The sequence below is a fragment of the Ovis aries genome, chromosome 1, assembly GCF_016772045.2.
Source record: "Ovis aries strain OAR_USU_Benz2616 breed Rambouillet chromosome 1, ARS-UI_Ramb_v3.0, whole genome shotgun sequence".
Taxonomy (NCBI): domain Eukaryota; kingdom Metazoa; phylum Chordata; class Mammalia; order Artiodactyla; family Bovidae; genus Ovis; species Ovis aries.
In genome coordinates, this window is record NC_056054.1 from 180,784,109 (window position 1) to 180,810,335 (window position 26,227).

The 26,227-nt window shown below is 38.3% G+C and overlaps 1 long non-coding RNA gene across 1 annotated transcript in view; it reads left to right on the plus strand.

The window, feature by feature from the left end:
* LOC132660065 (uncharacterized) overlaps positions 1 to 24,347 on the plus strand; it is a 49,353-nt gene extending 25,006 nt beyond the window's left edge. Inside the window, exon 2 of the long non-coding RNA XR_009601257.1 lies at positions 21,171 to 24,347. This is a non-coding gene — a long non-coding RNA (uncharacterized LOC132660065). The remainder of the gene's footprint in view (positions 1 to 21,170) is intronic.
* The last annotated feature ends 1,880 nt before the right edge of the window (positions 24,348 to 26,227 follow it).

Here is a 26,227-nt window from a genome sequence, read left to right on the forward strand (position 1 = left end):
ACAGATTTTATTGTACAGAATTGTACAGAATTGTACAGAAATTACACAAATACTGCTAAGCCACAACAAGGAAAGTATATTTTTGTAACATGAGATTGAGAACACTAGATTTTCTTGGGCATTGTTTATGGAGTGCTCACATTTCTCATTGATTATTTTATAACTGGCAAATATTTTGGGGACTGTCTGCTCTTTATAATTTAAAATAGTATAGAAATGCTAAAATCAACCTTCCTTACATGAAAAAATTATTAGAAATATAAGGGAGTTTCTTTCAAAGTGTAGAGTATGGAAAAGGAGACTGGAAAAAGTAACTTGATAGTGGAGAAGCCTAACTAACATGACCTCTATTCAAATGACTGTGTTGGTAATAGGTATCCTTGATAAGATATGATGAAAATGACACTTTTGCTCTGTGGCATTCCTCCCCAAAACATACTACCCGAATCTAATGATGAGAAAAACATCAAATCTTAGTGGAAGGACCGTCTATAAAAATATCTGACCAATAATGCTCAAAACTTTCAAAGTCATCAAAACCAAGAAAAGCTTGAGAAACCATCATAACCAATACTGAATGTAATATGGTATCCTGGAACAGGGAAAAGAAAACAGTAAGTAAAAGTGAAGGAAATCTGAATAAAGTATGGGCTTTAGTTAATAACATATTAGTGAAACTGTGTAATTCAGACTGGGGACTTGAACACATGTGGCCAGGACTTGAACCTGGCCAAAACCTCTTCTAACAGAGATCACACACCTGGTTTCAGTACTTAACGAGGTTCACATTTTTGATGTCTCATCTCAGAAAGAATTCAGTGAGATACAAAGTGATAAATAAGAAGTGGATTTATTTAGAGAGAAACACACTCCATAGTGTGGGACATCTCAGGAGAGAGCAGCCTTGAAATAGAGTGGTTAGCTTTTATGGACTGGGTAGTTTCATAAGCTAATGAGTGGAAGGATTATTCCAACTATTTTGCGGAAGGGGTGGAGATTTCCAGGAACTGGGCCATGGCCCACTTTTTGGTTTTTCATGCTTCACCTTGGAACCAATTCCCAGGTGGCCCAGCAGGTAAAGAATCTGCCTGGCAGTGCAGGAGAGACAGGAGATGTGGGTTTGAGCCTCAAGTCAGGAAGATTCCTTGGAGGAAATGGCAACCCACTCCAATATACTTGACAGGAAAATCCCCTGGACAGAAGAATTTGGAGGACTATAGTCCACAGGGTTGCAAAGAGTCAAACACAACTGATGCGACTTGAGCACATACACAAGGTCATTTATGTGGAAAAATTCCTACCTTGGAACTGTCATAGTGCCTGTGGGTGTGTCATTTAGCTTGTTGATGTGTTACAGTGAATGTATACTGAGGCTCAGAGACATCACTTCATTGACAAATGGTCGTATAGTCAAAGCTATGGTTTTATCAGTACTCATATATGAATGTGGGAGTTGGACCATAAAGGCTGAGTGCTGAAGCATCAATTGATGCTTTTGAACTGTGGTGCCAAAGAAGACTCTTGTGAATCCCTTGGACTGCAAGATCAAACTAGTCAACCCTAAAGGAAATTAGCCCTGAATATTCATTGGAAGGACTGTGCTGAGGCTGAAACTCCAATAATCTGGCCACCAGATGTGAAGGGCTGACTCATTGGAAAAGACCCTGAAAGGTTGAAGGCAGGAGGAGAAAGGGGTGACAGAGGATGAGATGGTTGGATGGCATTATTGACTCAATTGTCATGAGTTTGAGCAAACTCAAGGAGATAGTGAAGGACAGTGAAGCCTGAAATGCTGTAATCCATGGGGTCATAAAGAGTTGGACATGAGTGAGCAAGTGAACAACAACAAAATAAAGCTATACTCATTTAAATAGTATAGCACTGGTAAAATAATTGTCTCTTTTTGATATATGTTGTTGTATAGTCATGAAGTCATGTCCAGCTCTTGCGACCCCCTTGGACTCTATCCCACCAGGCTCCTCTGTCTGTGGGATTCTCCAGACAAGAATACTGGAGTGGGTTGCTGTTTTCTTCTCCAGTATATCTCCCTGAGCCAAGGATCAAACCCATGTCTTCTGCATTGGCAGGCAAATTCTTTATCCCTGAGCCACCTGGGAAGCCCTCTTTAAATACATCCTATTTATCAATTTCATATAGAACTGAGAGTATAGTGTTGAAGTCAGATGTTATCCCTGCCCTCATAGAGGTTACAAGTCTATTGGACTGCACCCGGCAGACCTGTAAGCCTTGTACTTGCCAAACCTCAAGACTGAAGAAAGAACCTAGAGTCAGCAAAAGAGACTGCTGGTTTAATGGTTTAATGGATGGGGGAAATCTTACACATCTGAAGAAAGTTTCTGGAATGATATGCCACTAAGTGGGGCAGATGTAGAGATGGGAACAGGAAGGCAGGGATGGAGAGGGAGGTTACCAGTTACAGAGGGAACTGATTTCAGGGAAACCAGCAGAGGGGCACATCCCTTTGATAAACTATCATAGCGGTGATGGTTCTGATCTAAAGATTAGGACAACCACTGGCTGGGGCTGGAGGTGGGTGGTGTGTGTATAGACATTTATTGATTAGGCACTATGATTAAGAGGGAAGGTCAGTCAGGTGAGTAATATAGGTGAGGCAGGGACTGGAAGAACAGGGATGTAGAGAGAGCAAGAGAACAGTCATCTTGGGTGGGCTGATCATATTCAGTGTATTGTAGGAGTTAGCTATTATTTACAGTTACAAATGTACTTAGTGAACCAGAGAGGATGTATTAGAGGAAACTGCACTTTAGTTAAAACAGCAAGAATTTTAGTTAGCTAGGTGTAGGAGGGAAAACAGTCAAAAGCTCATGACAGGCAAGGTAAGAAGTCCATGTGAATGCCATCTTCAGAAAGATGTCCACTATTACTACATATGGAAGTCAAAGAGAAGTGTCATGAGATCAGTGACTAGAGAGTTAGGCAAATGCCACATTGCATAAAGTTAAGAGTTTTAGTTTTTACCCTAAGGACACAGGAAATCAGTGGGGATTTTTAAACTGAAAAAATAAATAGATTAACACCTGGAAAAGATTACTTTGATTTCCCTGAAAAAAAGAACTAGAATGGAGTCAGGAGGTAGCTAAGAGATAAGCTATTGCAATAGATGGGATTATGAAGACAAATATAAAAGGAAGAATAAAAAGACGATGGAAATTTGAGTTATGGCAGTAACAGTGAGGTTGAAGAGAAGTTACAAATTTATTATTATATTTCAAAGAAATTATTATTTTTGAATGTTATTCAAATAATATATTGAATATAAATATAATCAATCAAAGAAATATCTTATTCTTCAAGAGATGGGAATACCAGGCCACTTTACCAGCCTCCTGAGAAATCTGTACACAGGTCAAGAAGCAACAGTTAGACCTGGACATGGAACAACAGACTGGATCCAAATTGGGAAAGGAGTACATCGAGGCTGCATATTGTCACCCTGCTTATTTAACTTATGTGCAGTATACATCATGAGAAATGCTGGACTAGATGAAGCACAAGCTGGAATTAAGATTGCCAAGAGAAATATTAATAACCTCAGATATGCAAATGACACCACACTTAAGGCAGAAAGTGAAGAACTAAAGCGCCTCTTGATGAAAAAGGAGAGTGAAAAAGTTGGCTTAAAACTCAACATTCAGAAAACTAAGATCAGGGCATCTGGTCCCATCACTTCATGGCAAATAGATGGGGAAACAATGGAAACAGTGGCTGACTTTATTTTTCTGGGCTCCAAAATCACGGCAGATGGTGACTGCAGCCATGAAATTAAAAGACACTTGCTCCTTGGAAGAAAAGCTATGACCAATCTAGACAGCATATTAAAAAGCAGACATTACTTTGCTAACAAAGGTCTGTCTAGTCAAAGCTGTGGTTTTTGAGAGCTGAACTATAAAGAAAGCTGAGTGCCAAAGGATTGATGCTTTTGAACTGTGGTGTTGGAGAAGACTCTTGAGAATCCTTTGGACTGCAAGGAGATCTAACCAGTCCATCCTAAAGGAAATCAGTCCTAAATGTTCATTGGAAGGACTGATGCTGAAGCTGAAACTCTTAATACTTTGGCCACCTGATGGGAAGAACTGACTCATTTGAAAAGACCCTGATGCTGGGAAAGATTGAAGGCAGGAGGAGAAGGGGATGACAGAGGATGAAATGGTTGGATTCCATCACTGACTCAATGGACATGAGTTTGAGAAAGCTCCGGGAGTTGGTGATGCACAGGAAAGCCTCGTGTGCTGCAGTCCATGGGGTCTCAAAGAGTCAGACACGACTGAGCAACTGAACTGAACTGATGGACCAGCTTTTCAGAAGGAAAAAGACTTTCTAAACACAGTAGTAATAAAAACACCAAATAATTGACCGTGTGAAAAATTTTTACTTTGTACCTAAAGATTTTCAGGCATGTGGTAATGTCAAGAGAAAGGAGTTAATATTTGAAGAAAAAGATAAACACCCTAATGAAAAATAGGGAAAGAACATTAATAGACATTTTGTAAAATGAGATTTACAAGTGGTTGAGAAGCATAAAACTATTACAACTCAGCAATGATAATTGCTATAGTAGTCAATAGTAACTTCAAATTTTACAATTGTTGTTTAGTTGCTTTGTCATGACTGACTCTCTTGTGACCCTGTGGACTGTAGCCTGCTAGGCTGCACTGTCCATAGGATTTCTCAGTCAAGAATACTGGAGTGGGTTGTGATTTCCTTCTCCAGGGGATCTTACCGATCAGGGATCAAGCCAGTGTCTCTTACATTGGTAGGTGGATTCTTTACCACTGAGCCACCTGGGAAGCCCAAAATTTTAAAATAATAGAGTGCTAATTTTAATTTCTGGAATAGGTAGGTAAAAATTAGTTATAATATACAGTGTTGGTGAGAATGTGAATAAAAGACAGTTATCTCACAATTCTAATGGAAGTCTAAATCAAAACTCTTTATAAAGGACATTTTAGCCATATACATCTATAAAGAGTTTTTCAAAACTTCATACGTTTTACTCAAAATAATTCTAAAATTTAACCTAAGGAATTAATCTGTGATGTGAAGAAAGTATTTATTTATGTAATAAAATGTTTTCAGTATAACACTCTTATGGCAAAAACAATTTTTAACAAGATAAATGCCCAATATTAGGGAATTGTTTAAATAACAGTGAGAAATGACTTGGAGTCATTGAACATTATGTTTTTGGGAAAATTTAATAACATGGCAAAGCACTTATGACCTAATTTTAAAATAATAAAATTTTAACAATACTTATATAATATCCCAAATATATTCGATATAACAACACATTTTAAAATAATTATTTCATACAAAATTAATACATATTCATTATAGAAAATTTGAAAATATAGAGAATTAAAAAAACAAACTTAGGTCATTTATATTTTCAGCCCCTGTGAGCAAATACTATTAATGTTTTATGGGACAGTTTTGACTTCTTAAATTTTCTGTGTATATTTGTGAAGCTCCAACACTCAGTGTTTGTTTTCCACCAGTAAAACGGGGGTAAAATAAGGCTTACCTTGCAGATTTGGTGTGAGAATTAAAGATTGTATTATTTAGAATTCTTTTGGTTGCAAAGTGACAGAAGCTTACTACAAATTGGATGAAATAAAAAAAATTTATTGACTCATGTAACTAGAAAGGAAGAAGAAAAGAATAATAATAAAAAAAAAAAAACAGGGAATATTGAAGTCTAACTTTAGACACAACTTGATCCAAGTTGGAACACATTCTCAGAAATTTTCTCTACTTATCTTTGTTTTCCATAGTGCAGATTTCATTCTCCTGCAGCTATCGCCAAGTTGAACATTGCGTTTCCAGGTTTATTATAAGCCTGGTGCCTCTTTTCCAATAGTTACAACAAGTTCAGAGAGTAACTCTAATTGATGTAGCAGGGCCCCATACCCCATGCCTGAATCAATTTTGTAGCCTGAGGGGATGGATATACTTCGTCGGGATACAAAGGGATCAGCTCCAGCTGAATCACAGCAACTGAGGCTTGAAAAGGAAAGGTATACCAAATCCAAATTAGTGCTGTAGTGCTGTAATAAAGAGAGATGCATAGTGGGTTTTCAAAAATAATAGAGATTCACTACAAAGATATTGTGCTTAGGTCCTTGCCAGACATACACCAAGGTTCCTCAAAATGACACTTATTGTTTATAGTATTTTTACATTCAACAACTACTACAGTTAATTTCTGTGAATGCTATAAAATGACAGCCTTTAAAACAGGCTTTAAGAAGTCATTTTAAAATGGTTTCTTATACTCTGTGTACTTAGTCACTTAGTTGTGTCCAGCTCTTTGCTACCTGCCAGGCTCCTCTGTCTATGGGTTTCTCCAGGCAAGAATACTGGAGTGGGTTGCTGTTCTTTCCTATAGTCTAGTTATACTCGAATCCCCTTGTAGTTCTTTTATTCATTCATCTGACAATGATCAAATACCTGTACACCGTAACTATTGTTATGTTATATTGTTATAAGGATAGGGAAGATTGAAATCTGTTTTTAGAACTTACTGTTTTGTAAGGGTGATATGTGCACATATTACTTGTTATAAACTGTTAACTGTTATATAAGAGATTCAGAGAACATACTTCAGGCATTAGAGACTGCTTCCTACTTGAGGCTAAATCAGGAAAAGCTCTAAGAAATAGTTTATATCAAAAAGAATGCAAGAAATTGAGCAAGTGGAAATGAGAATTTAAACACTCCTGTGTTCAACGAACACCTTGAGCAAAAACATAAAGACTGAAACGTGTAGAGCTACTACACGTTGCTACTACACTTTGAGTGTAGAGAGCAATCCAGTTTCTGGAGTATGAAGACAACTTGTGAGAGAAGATTATAAAATGATAGGTTAGCTTTTCTGATAGTGAAGACCACGCCCTGATAACAACCTCTGGCTGCATTGCTCAATCATTCTTTGGAGGAGTTAAAGGAAACATGAGAAGTACCTGGAGCTGAGTTCAAACTCTTTCTCCTGGTAGCCATAAACTGAGGAACTATCAGTCCAATGGGTTTCAATTCACTCCACTAATGTTTGACATTGCTTTTAGATGATTCATCTGACAAGAGCCACAAAATGAGAAACAGACAAAGGAAGAAATGGTGAGGGTAAGTTCAGTCACTTAGTTGTGTTCTACTCTTTGCTACACCATAGACTGCAGCACACCAGGCCTCCCTGTCCATCACCAACTCCCGGAGTCCACCCAAACCCATATCCATTGAGTCAGTGATGCCATCCAACCATCTCATCCTCTGTTGTCCCCTTCTCCTCCCACCTTCAATCTTTCCCAGCATCAGGGTCTTTTCCCATGAGTCAGCTCTTCACATCAGGTGGCCAAAGTATTGGAGTTTCAGCTTCAACATCAGTCCTTCCAAAGAATGCTCAGGACTGATCTCCTTTAGCATGGACTGGTTGGCTCTCCTTGCAGTCCAAGGGACTCTTTAAGAGTCTTCTCCAACACCACAGTTCAAAAACATCAATTCTTTGGTGCTCAGCTTTCTTTAGAGTCCAACTCTCATATCCATACATGACCACTGGAAAAACCGTAGCCTTGACTAGACGGACCTTTGTTGACAAAGTAATGTCTCTGTTTTAAAATATGCTCTCTAGGTTGGTCATAGCTTTTCTTCCAAGGAGTAAGCGTCTTTTAATTTCATGGCTGCAGTCACCATCTGCAGTGATTTTGGAGCCCAGAAAAAATGAAGTCAGCCACTGTTTCCACTGTTTCCCCATCTATTTGCCATGAAGTGTTGGAACCGGATGCCATAATATTAGTTTTCTGAATGTTGAGCTTTAAGCCAACTTTTTCACTCTCCTCTTTCACTTTCCTCAAACGGCTCTTTAGTTCTTCACTTTCTGCCATAAGGATGGTGTCATCTGCATATCTGAGGTTATTGATATTTCTCCCAGCAATCTTGATTCCAGCTTGTGCTTCATCCAGCCCAGCGTTTCTAATTATGTACTCTGCATATAAGTTAAATAAGCAGAGTGACAACATCCAGCCTTGATGTACTCCTTTTCCTATTTGGAACCAGTCTGTTGTTCCATATCCAGTTCTAATTGTTGCTTCCTGACCTCCCTACAGATTTCTCAAGAGGCGGGTCAGGTGCTCTGGTATTCCCGTCTCTTGAAGAATTTTCCACAGTTTCTGGTGATCCGCACAGTAAAAGACTTTGGCATAGTCAATAAAGCAGAAGTAGATGTTTTTCTGGAATTCTCTTGCTTTTTTGATGATGCAGCAGATGTTGGCAATTTGATCTCTGGTTCCTCTGCCTTTTCTAAAACCAGCTTGAACATTGGGAAGTTCACAGTTCACGTATCATTGAAGCCTGGCTTGGAGAATTTTGAGCATTACTTTACTAGCATGTGAGATGAGTGCAATTGTGTGGTAGTTTGAGCATTATTGGACATTGCCTTTCTTCGAGATTGGAATGAAAACTGACCTTTTCCAGTCCTGTGGCCACTGCTGAGTTTTCCATATTTGCTGGCACATTGAGTGTAGCACTTTCACAGCATCATCTTTTAGGATTGGGGATAGCTCCACTGGAATTTCATCACCTGCACTAGCTTTGTTCGTAGTGATGCGTCCTAAGGCCCACTTGACTTTGAATTCCAGGATGTCTGGCTCTAGGTGAGTGATCACACCATTGTGATTATCTGGGTCATGAAGATCTTTTTTGTAGAGTTCTTCTGTGTATTCTTGCTACCTCTTCTTAATATCTTCTGCTTCTGTTGGGTCCCTACCATTTCTGTCCTTTATCGAGCCCATCCTTGCATGAAACGTTCCCTTGGTGTCTCTAATTTTCTTGAAGAGCTCTCTAGTCTTTTCATTCTGTTGTTTTCCTGTATATCTTTGCACTGATCGCTGAGGAAGTCTTTCTTATCTCTCTTTGGTATTCTTTGGAACTCTGCATTCAAATGGGTTTATCTTTCCTTTTCTCCTTTGCCTTAAGCTTCTCTTTTTTTCACAGCTATTTTTAAGGCCTTCTCAGACAACTATTTTGCTTTTTCTGTTTCTTTTTCTTGGGGATGGTCTTGATCCCTGTCTCCTGTACAATGTCACAAACCTCCTTCCATAGTTCTTTAGGCACTCTAGCAGATCTAGTCCCTTATATCTATTTCTCACTTCCACTGTATAATCATAAGGGGTTTGATTTAGGTCATACCTGAATGGTCTACTGGTTTTCCCTGTTTCTTCAATTTAAGTCTGAATTTTGCAATAAGGAGTTCATGATCTGAGTCACAGTCAGCTCCCATTCTTGTTTTTTTCTGACTGTATAGAGCTTCTCCATCTTTGGCTGCAAATAATATAATTAATCTAATTTTGGTGTTGACCATCTGGTGATGTCCATGTGTAGAGTCTTCTCTTTTGTTGTTGGAAGGGGGTGTTTGCTATGACCAGCGCTTTCTCTTGACAAAACTCTATTAGCCTTTGCCCTGATTCGTTTTGTACTCCAAGGCCAAATTTGCCTGTTACTCCAGGTGTTTCTTGATTTCCTACTTTTTCATTCCAGTCCCCTGTAATGAAAAGGACATCTTTTGCAGGTGTCAGTTCTAGAAGGTCTCGCAGGTCTTCCTAGAACTGTTCAATTTCAGCTTCTTCATCATTACTGTTCAGGGCATAGAAGTGGATTACTGTGATATTGAATGGATGCCTTGGAAATGAACGGCGATTATTCTGTCGTTTTTGAGATTGCATCCAAGTACCACATTACAGCCCCTTTTGTTGACTATGACAGCTACTCCATTTCTTCTAAGGGATTCTTGCCCACAGTAGTAGAGATAATGGTCATCTGAGTTAAATTCACCCATTCCAGTCCATTTTAGTTCACTGATTCCTAGAATGTCAACATTCACTCTTGCCATCTCCTGTTTGACCACTTCCAATTTGCCTTGATTCATGGACCTATCATTTCAGGTTCCTATGCAATATTGCTCTTACAGCATCGGACCTTGCTTCCATCACCAGTCACATTCACAAGTGGCTGTTGTTTTTGCTTTTGCTCCGTCTCTTCATTCTTTCTGGAGTTATTTCTCCGTTGATGTCCAGTACCATATTGGGCACCTACTGGCCTGAGGAGTTCATCTTTCAGTGTCCTATCTTTTTGCCTTTTCATACTGTTCATGGGGTTCTCAAGGCAATACTGAAGTGGTTTGCCATTCCCTTCTCCAGTGGACCTCATTTTCTCAGAACTCTACACCATGACCCATCTGTCGTGGGAGGCCGTACACAGTGTGGCTCATAGTTTCATTGAGTTAGACAAGGCTGTGGTCCATGTGATTAGGTTGGTTACTTTTCTGTGATTGTGGTTTCAGTCTGTCTGCCCTCTGAAGCTCTCTCCCAGCACCTGCCATCTTACTGAGGTTTTTCTGACCTTGGACATGGGGTATCTCCTCTCCACTGCTCCCTGCTCAGCACCATGCAGCCAAGAAATGGTAAAGAAGCCAATATTGAGTTGATGATGATTGGTGGTTGAACTGGGAAATGACGAGAGTGATAATGAAGTGTTGTGTGGACAGATATTGAGGTGGTAAAATCAATAGGATTTTGTAGTTGGTCCTATAGATATAGGAGCCGAAAGGATACTTAGAAGGTTATTAGAAGGGTAATGCCTTAGTCCATTAGAGTTGCTATAAGAAAATAACGTATCAATAGATCTTGTAGCTTATAAAGAAATAGTAATGTATCTCTCACATCTGGAGGCTGGGAAGTTCAAGATTAAGGAGACTGCTGATTCAGTGTCTGGTGAAAGTCTCCTTCCTGTTTTATAAACTGCCATCATCTTACTGTAACCTAACATGAAGGAAGGGGACACCAGAGTTTTCTGGAGTCTCTTTTCTAAGGGCACTAGTCCCACTATTGAGAACTCTGACCTTATGTCCTAATCCCTTCTAAAAGACTCGCTTCCAGATTCTGTCATATTGTGGATTAGGTTTCAATACACGGATTTTGGGGAGACACATTCAATCTAAAGCCAATGATATTGCCATCTGTGGAAAAGGGTAATTTGTGGGGGGAGTTGATGAAAACTCTTTGAGTCATTTTGAGTTTGATGAACTAATGGGAGAATATCAACTGGAGATTTCCATCATGCCATTGGCACTTCGGTGTTTGAGCCGTGAGACAAGTGGGCCCGGAAATAAAGGCACTCTCTCTTCTCAACCAGTCATGACTACTTAATAGCATCAGTAGAAATCCTGTAAGGGACCGGAATTAGCAAAGAAGTCAGCCCAAAAGAGCAAGCTATTTCCAGAAATTATGAAATTAACTATATTTAAGGGCTGGTAGCGAAAGAGAAGCAGAAATGAAAGGAGATCAAGACACTAAGGCAAGTGAAGTAGGGAAAATTGTGTCTGAGTATGCAGGTCAGGAAGCAACAAATAGAACTGGACATGGCACAACAGAGTGGTTCCAAATAGGAACAGGAGTACGTCAAGGCTGTATATTGTCACCCTGCTTATTTAACTTATATGCAGAGTACATCATGAGAAATGCTGGGCTGGAGGAAGAACAAGCTGGAATCAAGATTGCCGGGCGCAATATCAATAACCTCAGATATGCAGATGGTCTGCCACCCTTATGGCAGAAAATGAAGAACTAAAGAGCCATTTGAGGAAAGTGAAAGAGGAGAGTGAAAAAGTTGGCTTAAAGCTCAACATTCAGAAAACTAAGATCAGGGCATCCGGTCCTATCACTTCGTGGCAAATAGATGGGGAAACAATGGAAACAGTGGCTGACTTTTATTTTTCTGGGCTCCAAAATCACTGCAGATGGTGACTGCAGCCATGAAATTAAAAGATGCTTACTCCTTGGAAGGAAAGTTATGACCAATCTAGACAGCATATTCAAAAGCAGAGACATTACTTTGCCAACAAAGATCCATCTAGTTAAGGCTATGGTTTTTCCAGTGGTCATGTATGGATGTGAGAGTTGGACTATAAAGAAAGCTGAGCACCAAAGAATTGATGTTTTTGAACTGTGGTGTTGGAAAAGACTGTTGAGAGTCCCTTGGACTGCAAGGAGATCCAACCAGTCCATCCTAAAGGAGATCAGTCCTGGGTGTTCATTGGAAGGACTGATGTTGAAGCTGAAACTGCAATACTTTGGCCACCTGATGTGAAGAGCTGACTCATTGGAAAAGACCCTGATGCTGGGAAGGATTGAGGGCAGGAGGAGAAGGGGACGACAGAGGATAAGATGGTTGGATGGCATCACCGGCTCAATGGACATGGGTTTGGGAGGATTCCAGGAGCTGGTGATGGATAGGGAGGCCTGGCGTGCTGTGGTTCATGGGGTCACAGAGTTGGACACGACTGAACTGAACTGAACTGAACTACTCTATAGAACATGTAAAATTTGGGCTTGGTTAGTTCAAGGAATTAAGACAGAAAAATAGAAAAACAAATAGGATTGTATGCATTTTAAGACTTAATAAAGCAGTGACTATGATATAGGATAAAAAGAGAGTAGACAGTAGGTGTTCTAAAAATTATTAAAGAAATGCACCAACAAGTAAACTTTTATATTTTTCTACAGTTCTCAGTTTTTCTTCTTTATCATACATTACTTTCTTAAGATTAGTCAGTAATATATAGTATAAATCTTTTTCCTAAAAGAACAAAAGATTATTGTATTTTTTGAAGTATATTTTACAGTGCCAGGAAGCAAATGTGATAAAAGGGATTAAAAACAGCCTTATCTAGCTAATATATCTTATCTGTAAAATGGGGATAATAAGACTTGTCCTCAGCTGCTCTCAGAAAGTTGTCATGAGTTAATTGAAAAGAACTATGCAGCATTGTACGAATGTGAAAACTATGCAGCATGTGTGAAAGTAATGTGCAACATAAAATATTTATGGATGTTTTTGTTTTGATCTTATGCTGGTAAAATTGTCATTACTTTAAATAAGCCACAAATATCTATTTTTTACTATTATCTATGTTAGGTAATAAATGTTCTCGTCTTCCTTGCACTTATAAATTGACTATAATTTTGCCTTCTTTGAGATGTTTGCATTTATCTTATTTTTGCCCACGTCTGCTCTGACAAATACATGCCAAATAAAATGTTAGTATCAGCACACAGACATTTTTGTTGGGTGTGTCCACACTGTCTAAATGTTTGTTTTTAGCCAGAACTATTTGTTTCAAAAGCTTTCATGAAACATGCATTTGTTTTTGAACCATCTCAACAGTTCAAATATTCCTGTCCACATTTCCTTAGGTCACCTTCTATTCAGCAGTTTTTATGAATTCTCCTGCTGGCCAGAATTTTTTCTGAGGCTTCAGTAGTTGACTAGTAGGAATGCTTGTAAAAACATTTGTGGATAGCCCAAACATTTTCAATAACATTTGCTTGGAAAAATTTTACTGGCAGTCAAGACACATTATTTAAACATATTTCAAAATATTTATGCATCTCTGCAGTACTTTGGCGGTGTCTGTATATCAAGGCTGAATTGATGGTTTTCTAGTTAAGTCTTTTTGTTTGTTTGTTTTTGGTCATTCATAATGGTTGATGAATGTTTGATAGAATTTCCATGCAATTAATTTGATTGACTCCATAGGTGACTATAAAAACCAATGAGTTTTGAACTAACTTTCTTTTCAGAATTGGGAACTTAATAAATTAGATTGACTTGACTGTAATCTCTTCAGATGCTTGATTCTCAGTTGCTGTTTTAGCTCTTTCCTTCATCTGCTTCCCAACAGCAATTCGGAAAATGGTAGATTTGTTAGGATCATTTTAGCTTTAGTATTTAGTAAAAGAAGTAGTTTTATTGAGACCTGTGGTTCTTAGATAGGATTTTCATCCTTTTAAAAAATCATTTTTCATATTCCATGACTCCATCTAAATGAAGAAAGGAAATGGATAAATCCTTTATACAGTTATTTGGAATAGATAAAATAATTTGTTTTATTTTGTGTGTGTTTTATTAGTAGGGTTCTTTTTTGTAATTTTCCAAAGTAAAGAGGGAAATCTAAGCTCGTGATTATATATGGTCCTTGATTTTAGATGATGTTATCTACAAAAGAGTAAGAAATAGTACTTTAACTCTGGCTTATCAGAGATAATAAGGCCACATAAATTTAAGAAGTTTTTAGTAAGGGCATCTTTAAAGATCATATTAGAGAATTTAGTTCATGAAGTCCTCCTTTCTGATTTTGCATCTTGCATTCTCGCATCTCTCTTTACTTTGGAGTGTAAATATTCTTTCTCCATGTGTTTGTGCTGTATTTTTGTGACCTTTTCTCTGTATACCACTGTGTGTACTCATTTGATTATGTGTCATTTTCTATGCTTGTCTATGCATGCCCAGTCTATTTTTCCTTTGGGTGTCTCTACTGTGATCTCTGTCTGTGCCTTTATTAATACATGTCTCCGTGTGTCTTTGTGTCTGCATGTCTGTCTATCTAGATGTATGAATTTTGTGTTCTCTCTATGTTTGTTTCAGTATATTCCTCTTCTGTATGACTTTGTTCTCTTTCTCATTGTCCTTCTGAGTTTCATTTTACATATGGCTTTCTCAATTTTTGTCCTTCAGTTCTCTACATATGTCTTCCTTCTTTTATGATTACAAACACTGGAGTTTTGCTGTGATGTTATGTTTGTCAATTAGAATTTAAAATTTCCTGATCCATTCTATTAGGTAAACATGTTAAAGATTTAAACAAGCAATTCATAAAAGCAATACAAGTGGGCTAATCAATTTATAAAACAGATATATTCTTACTAGTATAAGGGGCTTGCCAGGTGGTAAAGAACCTGCCTGTCAATGCAGGAGATGCCTGGGACAAGAGTTTGATTCCTGGGTTAGGAAGATTCCCTGGAAGAGGACGTGGCAATCCACTCCAGTATTCTTTCCTGGAGAATACTATGGACAGAGGAGCTTGGCAGGTTACAGTCCATAGGGCCCAAAGAGTCAGACACAGCTGAAGCAACGTAGCACACACAAAATAATGAGATTATAGTCATTGACTATTGGATTGACAAAGATAACCATTGGGGGAAAATACTAATAAGTTATAATAGTATTGAATCAACATTTTAAGAGAAAAACATTTATTAAAGTTTTAAATATACATAAACTTTGATTCCGCAGTTCCACTTAAGGTATTTGTCAAAAATAACCAGACATTTGCACAACTGTTTTTTTTCACAATTGCCTCTAATAGTATAAAATTGAAAGCAAATGTCAATTGGTAGGGAATTGATTAAATAAATTATGATACAATAAATAAAATATTACAGAAAATTGTATATTGATAACCAGACAATAATCAAATTCAATAAACTGTGTCAAATGTACATATTGTACATGCTGTTTATTTATTCAAACAATATGTATTTTGTGTCTCTTCTATGTGCTCAGCCCTCTAGAGGCACTATAGACATATTCATATTGTTTTATATGGGGTGTTAATGAGAGAACTTCTATCTTCTCTTTATATGGATTTAACAATCATATATTATGAAAAATAACAAATGTAGCATCAACTTTGAGAGAAGAGTTGTCTTAAATTTTAAAACAAGTGGATATTTCTGTTTTGAAATATTAAATTGATTTCTCCTTTTGTATTTTTTTTTCCTTTTTTTTTCTTCTTCTTCCCCCGCATGTGGATCATTGAGCCTCTATAGAAAGTGATTCCTAATTGTAACCAAGGCAGTATTCTTAAGTGTTCTGGAAATGCTATGCCTTAGTATATATTGAGTTAATGAGTTGTCAAAAAGAAATATTTGTTTAAAGCCTTTGGAAAGGTAGAAAAAAAGTTAAGCCACGTAGGTGTCAAAATGTCATTCCAGTGTGTGTGAAGCATGGAGACTTAATATGATGTGAACCTGTGAAGAGGAATGCTTTACCCGGTCATTGGAAATTGACACTAGTGTCAGTGGAAAAGCAAACTTGAAAATGTAATGTTTAGTACAGTAATTCTCAAACCTTCCTGTGGTCAGACTCAACTAAGGAGCTATTTTTAAATGTAGATTCCTAGACCTACCCCTTGAGATTCTCATTTGGTAGATCTGAGTGGTGTCATTTAATAAGCTTCCCAGGTGATTCTTATATCCATTTCTGAGTTTGGAATATCTGTATTTCAAAAAACCATGCTAATGAGTAAGTTTAAATAGCTAATCTACTTTTTAAAATGACAGATTTTTGTTAATCTTATCTACTAAGTACATTTCCAGAAGAATTCTTTGAACAAGTTTCTTTAAGGGATTGTGAAATTTATTTAGGGGCATTGTGAGTTCATAGGCAGGTTACATTCCATTTAAGACCTGCTGACTTTCTGGACCTCAACTTTGAGCCAAAATTTTAATGAGCTGCCAGTGTTTACTTCTGTCAAATAAAACTGTCATGCCTTTTTCTCAAACAATGGCATTAATATTTATAGGTTTCCTTTCATTCTTATTATATATAGTGTTCCCAAGAATATTGTTGTAAAAGAATGACAGATAAAATATAGATAGTAGACCACTACAAATGCCAAATTCTGATCAGTGAAAGCAACTACGTAGTATAGATATAAGACTCCTTTAGAGTACTTACACACAATCAGAATATCAAATCTCTGAGTCTTAAAAGACTGAATTATATACAGTAAGCATATTGATTGCTAGAATATTTTCCCTCGAAAATAACTCTGAACTTCCTAAAAGGAAGGATCTTGAGATGTACTGCAAGAAGTTTACAATATTTTTACAACATACTGTCACCTACCTGTGTATAACCAAAGTGTACACTAAACATACTATTTAACTATTTTGTGATCATTCAATATAAAACTATAATTCTATTTTAAATAAAGTTTATTTGGATAAGAATCCAAAAAGCCTTCCTCAGTGAAGCTGATAATGAAAACACCTGGTCAGTACAGACTACCAGAGAGTTTTATGGCTGGAAAACCATTCAGTTCAGTGTTTCTCAAAGTTTAATATGAATAAGAATCACTTGGGGATGTTGTTAAAATGAAAATTATGATGATGGTCTAGGGTGTGGGACTTGAGATTCACATTCCAAACAAGCTGTTGTTCCAAGGACCATACTTTGAATTCCAAGTATTTATGTCAACTCTTTTGTTTAATAGAAGGAATCAGCATGGAAGGAGCATGGCATTGCAGGATGTGACTGTGACTCTGGTGGACTTAAAATCATTGGAGCTGAATGGTATTATATTAATGGCAGTTCCTCAAACTGTTATCACTCTGGTCTCTGGTGGGGCCTGGGCTGCTGCCCTTCCTGAGTGGAGGCTTTCAACCTTTCCTTTCATTCTGTGAGAGCACTGAAATATTCCTTGCAATGAATTTCTTTTTGCTTGAGCTATCCAGAGAGAGTTTCTGATGACTGCAATCAAAAGAATGTAATACAGGCTCTGCGTTGGGACTTGCACTGCAAAAAAATATTTACATCACAAGGGAATAGATTCTTCTTCCTCTAGAACACAGTAGTAAATATATTTTCTTAAATGTTTACACAAGTCCACTAGTGACTCCCAAAGGCCTCTTTCCATCATTTTTCCAGGCTCTGTCCAACTTCCCATTTGATATCTGTATTTGAATATCTAATAGGCATCTCAGACTTAATGTAGTCAAAATTGAATCTCCCAAACTTGATGTTTATGTGGCAAATGGCACATCTTGCAGTTGCTCAGGTAAAAACCTAGGAATCATCCCCATTTTTTTTTCCCTTCTCACATTCCACCTATTAGCAAGTTTGTTGATTCTGCCCTAAAAATCTAGCCAGGAACTAACCATCTTAATGGTTAATTTTCCATGGCACTTTTCCATCTTAATTGCCTCATTCTATTCTAAACCATCGCTATCTCTACGTTGGGTAGCTTCCTAATCCTTCTTTTCGCTTCCACTAGACTTCCTCATGGCGACTAGAGTGACACTTGCTTAAAACTGGTCAGTTGCTTCCTATACCACTGAGGAATAAAATCTAAACTCCTTACCATGATCTGCAAGACCTTATGTTATCTGAGCCTTTACTAAATCTCCTACTTCATCTTGCTCCAGTTTCTTCCTTGCACATGCTGCACCAGCTTACTGCTCTCCAGATAACTCTTCAACTAGAATATGAGTCCCAAGGACAGAAAAGTTGTCTGTTTTACTCACTGTTGTATCCTAGTACCTTGTGAGGCCCTGAGCAGAGAATCCAGGTGAACTACTCTGTGCCCAGATTTCTGACCCACTCTGTAAGGTAATAAAATGGGCAGTCTTTTAAACTGCTAAGTTTGTGGTGGTTTGTTGTGATACCAGTAGAAAGCATCCATAGTAGGTGAACTGGAAGAGTCTAGTATCACAAAAGCTAATGTAGAAGGAAACGATGTAGTCATTAAGAAGTCATTGGCATTTCAGAAAATAGTTTTTCCTCTTAATGAATAGGTTCACTTATGATCAGGGATAGTTCTAGTAACCGCCATGATATATACAGCTTAGATTTGAAGCCCGATAGCCAGCAGATTTAGCCTGATGTGGATCATTTCTTCATTAGCACTTTATTTTTCCAATGTACTTCACTTCAGTTGGGTACTAGATCTTTTTCCAGTCAAAATGGCCTCAGCTGCAGCAATATTAGCTCTTATTGTGGCATTTTGCTGTGCAGCTGGGGCCCTTAGGTAGGATTGGGAACTGAAGCCAGTGATAGAGGAACCTGGAAACTGTGGGAAGGATAGAAGCAATCTTCCTTGGGGGTAAGGATGGCATGCACAAGAAAGGGATGCTAGCGGGAACAGTCCTGTGACAGAGGAGAGGGCAGTGTCAAGGGACTTCTCCCAGCTGCACACTGGAGGCTGGTAAGTGTGCTCTGGGGTGTGATATTGTGATTTATAATAAATGTATGTCTGGTCTGTGTCCCTGTTGCTTCTGCACAGAGCTTCTAAAACCCTTGCAATTTCTTAAGTGCAGAAAGAAACAACTTGCCTCTTGTTATGTTAATTAGGTGACTTTTGGACTGCAGTTAAGGATGGGCTAGTTGCCAAGAGAACCAACAATGTGATTGGAGGGTTGGAACACTCAGTCCCACGGCCCACCCCCATGCCCCCTCCCAGTACCAGTAGAAGAGGGACTGGCAATTGAATCTGTCACCAGTGGCCACTTGATTTAATCAAGCATGCCTATGTAATGAAACTTCCATAAAAGCCCCAAAATATGAACTTCTGAGAGCTTCTAGGCTGGTAAACACATGGACCTGTGGGGACAGCAGTGCTCCGAGAAGGCATAGAATCTCCACATACCTTGCCCTCCACATCTCTTCCATCAGTATGTTAATCTGTATCCCCATCATCTTTTTACAGTAAACTGGTGAATGGAAGTAAATTTTTTTTTTTTTAAATTCTGTGAGTGACTCTAGCATTGAACCCAAGGAAAGAGAGTTCTGATCTATAGCCAGTCAGTCAGAAGCACAGGTTACAACCTGGGCTTGCCATTAGTGTCTGAAGTATGTGCCTCTGTGTGTGTGTGTGTGTGTGTGTGTGTGTGTGTGTGTGTGTGTGTGTGTTGGGGAGTGTGGGGCAGGCAGGCTGGTGGGACTGAACCCTTAACCAATGGAGTCTCGTGCTATCTCCAGGTAGATAGTGTCATATTGAGTTGCCTAGTAGGACACCCAGGTGGTGTCAGAGAATTGCTTGTTGGTGTGGGGAAAATGACCCCTCCCATGTTTGAACTGGGTCCAGGAACCTAAAAGTGGGAGATTGAACATATCTGTAGTGCTGGTAGCACACACTAATGCCAAGGGAGGCAATACTGAAAAGAAGGAAGCAGTCATCAACCAGAGACCAAGATGTGGCCCATAGCTACTCATGGTGAATTTACCAGGTGTTAGCTGTTCTGAAACTTTTTCTCATGCTTTCTGGGAGGGAACAGAAAAAGGCTCTTACATGGATGATGTTAATGAGGGCCTGAGTCAGAAAGCAGTTTTGGTTGCTGTCATGACCCACATACAGTAATTTAAACAAACAAACAAAGAAAAATCTTTTCAGATTGATGGAGCTTGGGGCAGCATCTGTTGTATATTTATAATCTTTTCTAAGTCCTTCACAAAAATATTTCTTGTTTGATGGTTAATTCAGGCTCTCATTATCTATGCAAGCAATTTGTTATTAAGTAGGCTTTCAGTTCCTTTACATACTTAGAACAAAGATTTTGTTGGTATTAGGCTGCAAAAAAAAAAAAAAAAAAAAGTCTGCTTCTCTCCATTCCATCTTTTCAGATGCCAAGATAGTGTGTGATGTTTCTAGCTCTTTTATCTTAAAACCCTAGTTTATTTTATGTATAATTTTGTCACCATCATTCACTAATCAAAACTGATAATTACGTCATTGACACAGGGTAAAGTATCTGAACCTCTATTAACATTTCTGGAATGTAAGCATGAGAAGAGTATCCTTTCTTATGTGAAGGTTTCTTTATTGAGTGCTTCATCTTGTGTCTTGGTTTGTACTCTGGCAGCTTGCTCAAATACACATCTCTCAAATCTGAACCTCCCTCTTTATTTCCATTGCCATTGATTTATTCAAGCTCCTATTATTTTCTCCTGGGACCGTTACAATAGTTCATCTACCTCTGGCTGCACCCACACTTAGGACCCATACTGTATGCTGTAGCAGGAATGACTTTTTAAACACACAAATCTAATTATGTCAATTTTTTCCCTGTAGTGCTTAACATTGCTTATTAGATAATGTCTAAATGCCTCAGGATGAAAAACCAAGACTTCAGTGATCTCTGCCTACCTGTCTAGCCTCATCTACTTGCCTCTTCTAAATAAATTATACATTTAAGCAATACTAAATTACTTACATTCCCTAGCCTCTGTGCTTTTGTGTATGGTGTTTCTTTTTGTTGATCTGCCTTGTCAGTCACGTCCCTGTCTTTGTACTACAAAGCACCATATTCCTATCTCTGTTATGGTGCTTAGACATGTGAACAGCTACAAACAATGCAATGTCTCTTCAAATAGTGAAATTCTGGAGGGCTGGAATTATATCTTAGTTATTTTTGTTTAGTAAATGAATCATTCAATTTCTAGTTTGGAATTCAGGTTGGAATTAATAGTGATTTCGTATTTGTCTCAAATAGTAATTTTGATATTTGTTAATGTTCCTAAAGGAGATCAGTCCTGGGTGTTCATTGGAAGGACTGATGTTGAAGCTGAAACTCCAATACTTTGGCCACCTGATGCGAAGAGTTGACTCATTTGAAAAAGACCCTGATGCTGGGAAGGACTGAAGGCAGGAGAAGAAGGGGACAACAGAGGAAGAAATGGTTGGATGGCATTACCGACTCAGTGGACATGAGTTTGGGTAAACTCTGGGAGCTGGTGATGGACAGGGAGGCCTGGCGTGCTGCAGTTCATGGGGTCACAAAGAGTCAGACAGGACTGAGTGACTGAACTGAGCTGAACTGAATGTTTCTTTCCCCTTTTAAAATGTCCATGTTTAATACTAAAAATGTGGCCATGCACCAACATCCAGGTATGGACATCATCAAGGAACTTCTTAAAAATGCAGTCTCAGGTGCTAAACTCAGTGAATAGAGATCTTCATTTTAAGATCTGTATGTGGTATTTACAACACAGTTTAAGAGGCACCAGTGTGGGAGATACTTCACCTAATAGTTTTTTTTGTATTCAGGACACACAGAAACCCCCTGCCAGTGTTTCACATGTGTACTTTAATGGAGTATACAGTTTTAGGAGTTGATGAGCTTTTCCTACCAGCCGCAAAATCTTTGCCTTACATGACAAAGTCAACTTCTCTGAAGACATCTTTATCATTTGTTAAAGAAATGTATGCACCTGAATCTAGGTAGTATTCAAATAATGAATTCTCCAAAGTAACTTTTAAGCAATCACCCTCCCAAATAGGAGTACGCCTCACTCATCACAACCCTACCCTTTCACATGGACAATTTGGCATTTTCGTTGACCTCGAAGCCTTCCCTGGATGAAAATATCTGTGTTTGTTTTTTTATCTATTCTATTCTACAAGAATACTTATCTTGGATTGCTTCTTTCAATTACTCTATTGACTTTAAAAGCTAACTCTAATTTCCCATTTTCTTTTCTTCTCATAGTTCTTCTTTACAGTTATATTCATCTATCACTCTGTCCTTAACATAGCCTAACCTTAGTGTTACCCAGCTCTTTGTTTCAAGTATATTAATGAGATAAATATGAAGGACTGCATATCAACAATTCCATAGTCTTTTGTTTATTCCTCAGTTCTGTTCAGTTACCTCAGAGTTTAGCTTCTTTGTATACTTTCCCTTTTATATATTTTCACTTACCTGCTACTACTAAACATTTATTTTTGGGCATCAGTGTATTTTCTGGAGCTGTGCTCACCTACCTTGAGCAGTGTCCTTCCTTGCTTTTAGGACTTGACTATACTCTAAAAGCAGATGTATACTTAAAGTCTAAGCTCCCAGTTTTCTAGCTAGCCTTTCTTATGCTTAAAATATTCCACAGATTTTTCTTGAATAGCATCGTCTCTATGGTTCATTTTTTTATTATTTAACAATTGGTTTGCATTGTTCTGTGTGAATGAATGACATGCCCTGTGTGAAGCAAGTGAGGAGCCCTGCTCTGCGGTTCCGAAGTGACCCCATATGGCATTATGGCAGTAACCCTGTCAGGGGTTTATACTGACCTGCCAATGGATGTCCCTGGTGGCTCAGATGGTAAAGCATCTGCCTACTCTGCAGGAGACCTGGGTTCAATCCATGGGTCAGGAAGATCTCCTGAAGAAGGAAATGGCAACCTACTCCAATATTCTTGCCTGGAAAATCGCATGGATGGAGGAGCCTGGTAGGCTACAGTCCATGGGGTCACAAAGAGTCGGACACGACTGAGCGACTTCACTTTCTTTTCTTTTGCATTGTTCTACTGTGCTTCTGCAAATTTAATAACTGACACACTTCCTCTTAAAAGATCCTCTCTTTACTGAATCTTTCAACACAGATCAAATCATTTTTGTTTGTTCTCACTACCATAAATTTCCTCAAGTGTGTCAGAGGACATGTCCTGTTAGGAGAGCTAATCAGTCAGTCACAAAGGGCTTAAAGTCTCTTCAGAGTACTTGCCTTAAAACTTCATGGTCCAGCAACACAGTGTGGTTAAGCAAGGTAAAAGGACAGCAGGGGAGAAAACAGGAAATTATACTATCACAGGAAATTGTAGTAATAAAGTGAAAAGCCAAGGAAGCAACTGGCTAGCAAGTCATAAAATTCTAATGACGCAGCAGGAATACACTGAAGCTCTGCTCACTGGCTGGCAAAGTTCTGTATTGTTCTTTTAGTCTTTATTCACATCTAAGTGGTTACGATCGAGACTTGAAGGCCATTTGGCCTTGAGATATTTAATGATATATTTAATACTTGAGATTTCATCAAATGACTGCTAAAACCCAGTTTAAGGTATGGGTCCTCTGATCGGTAGAGCAGGACATTTCCCCAAATATTAGGACATTTCCTAAATAAATTTATTAAAGGACCAATAAGTTGCCAAGTCCTGTCCTCTTCATGTTTTAGTGTAGTAAATCCTCTCCTAAAAGCTCTGAAGCCTACTTCCCATTTTACAGATGGGAAATCTGAGGCTGTGGGAGGCAAATATGAGGTTCTTTATTATGAAAGTGTCCGCCTTCACCCCAGAAGATAGGCTCACATGCATGAAATGGCTTTCTCAGGTGAACAATAATATTTTACAGACCTGAGAGGGTTGGAAGATGAACAGACTCTTTCTCAAGGAGGATCGGTGCCTTGTACTTGCTGTAGCAACTGGAAATGATGCAGAGGCATTCCAGCTAGAGACTTTTCATAGGTAGGAGATGTCTTTCTGTCTGATCAGGAACTGAAAAAGTTTGATTGGCTTTGTTAATTAGAGCAGAGTTATACCAAATAGCATGTACCCTAGGAAATATTCAGGTCAGTCTTCTGGAGTTTGAGAAAATATTGTTTAAAAATCTTTTTTACTGAGATATAATCCGGTGGTTCAGATGGTAAAGAATTTGCCTGCAATGCAAGAGAACCAGGTTCAATTCCTGGTTGGGAAGATCCCCTGGAGAAGGGAATGGCAACCCACTCCAGTATTCTTGCCTAGAGAATTTCTCAGACAGAGTCTGGCCACGGGGTCACAAAGAATCAGATGTGACTGAGTTACTAACACACACAATATGTACAGATATGTGCACATATCATATGTGTATAGCTTATATACTTATTTTCAAAAACTGAAACATCCATACAGCTAGCATCAAGATCAATAAATAAAATTCTAATATCATCTTAGAACTTAGTCATGTTCTTTCTTCTAATCAGTACTCCACTAAAGGTAATCAGTAGCCTGACTCCTAATGCTATACATTAGTGATATTTGTTTTTTGAGTTTTATGTCAATGAAATGATACAGTATACACCTTTTTGTGCATCTAGTTTGTTTTACTTGATGTTATGTCTATGTGGAGTGTGACCAACTTTTTCATCTTTTTTAAGTTTTATTTTTAATGTATTTTGATGTATAATAGTCCAGTATTAGATCCATATAATCTATAAATAAGCATAACATTTATCAGGGATGTGTGCTCAAAAGTTTCAAATTTTTGGGTTAAAGTATGACACCACTTCTGTGAATATCCTGAGTTTAAACCCCAAGTAGACTCATTAACTTTGCTCTGAAAGAACTATTCATAACTAGACTATGATAAGCATGTTTTTTGAACAGCCATTACAGGTCTTTGTAGGTGCTGTGACAATTACATAAGCAAAAAAAAAAAAAGACATGGCTCAGGGATCTCAAGAAGCCTATCACTAGTGGGGGAAATAGAGCAATGAACGCAAATGATTAATACAGGCAGAATTAAGAGCCTGTAAAAGAGGCACAATTATAATGATGTAGGAGGCTGAGTGAAGGGTAACCAATCTTCTAGGAAGCTAGTAAAGTCTCATTAAGAGTTTTACTAGATAAACTGTGAATCCTATTCTGCTTTCCAGTTTCCAAGATTTAATCAGATTTCTCATTACAAAAATAATGTCTTTATTCTCACAGTCCATCCATTGGGTATGATTCCAGTTTAAGGCGGCATGGTATCTATAGCTCTTAACGGTCAAAAGGGGGCAGCATTCACCCTTTTTCTGAAAACCAGAGAACACTGGCCACATCCCTTTCTTTCTAGGAAAAGAATACTTTTATCAGATAGCATTTTAGAACAGACATATATTTAAGTGCCCTGTTTTAATTGTCACTTTGTAGAGATAGCAACTGATTCGCACCTTCATGTCACTGAGACCAACATATTACACATCTATAAACAAAGTCGGGCTGTCTCTGTTTCCAGAGTTCCCTTATTTCTGCCTTTGTCCCGTGATTGGGCGTGGCAGTCTTGCTCAGACAGAGATTGCTAAAGGGCGGTGGCTGGAATGAACAAAAGGAATCAGACCTCTACTTTCACCCAGAGAAGAAGATTGCCAGAGGAAACCTTGGGAAGGAAGAGAAATGCTGTGTGCCTCCATTATTGTTTTAATTGCCAAATGCTCTTTTTTGTTTGTTTTCCTCTTTTGAAATCATAACCTTTTAAAACCTCTATTTATAAGCATAAAGTCTATATTAAGGGTAGGTAAGTGAGATCTGTGCACTGTGAGGATATATGCCTACCCTCAGTCTTAGGGCCAGTCTATGTTAGGCAGTTCGAGTAGCGCACAGTTCCTGCAGTTCTTTTCTTGCTGGTGCAGTAGCAGAGGGTGTGGTGGTGGAAACTGCAGAGGTGTTAATGCCGAAGCTGTCAGACTGTGTATCTCTCTGACCTCTAACCACAAGACCACCAGGTGACTGATTATGTAATATTGTTAGTTGAAACACTGATGTTAATGACTAACTTATATCGCCTCCCATGTTCTACTTGATTGGTTTTGAGAAAATCAATGCTCACGGCCAAGATTCTAAATTAAGGATCCCTTTCTAGATTTCATCATAATGTATACAGCCCTAAACAGTCTTCTGAAGGACTTTTTTTTTTAATTTAAAGATTAGACCTTAACCAAATGTCTCTGAATGATAAAGGAGAGTTGGCCCACCCCATAATTAGGTTTTGTAAATATCAAGTCAAAGGTCAGAGCAAAGATCATCTGATTTCTTTCTTTTGTGAAGAAAACAAGGGTTTTAGACACTGACT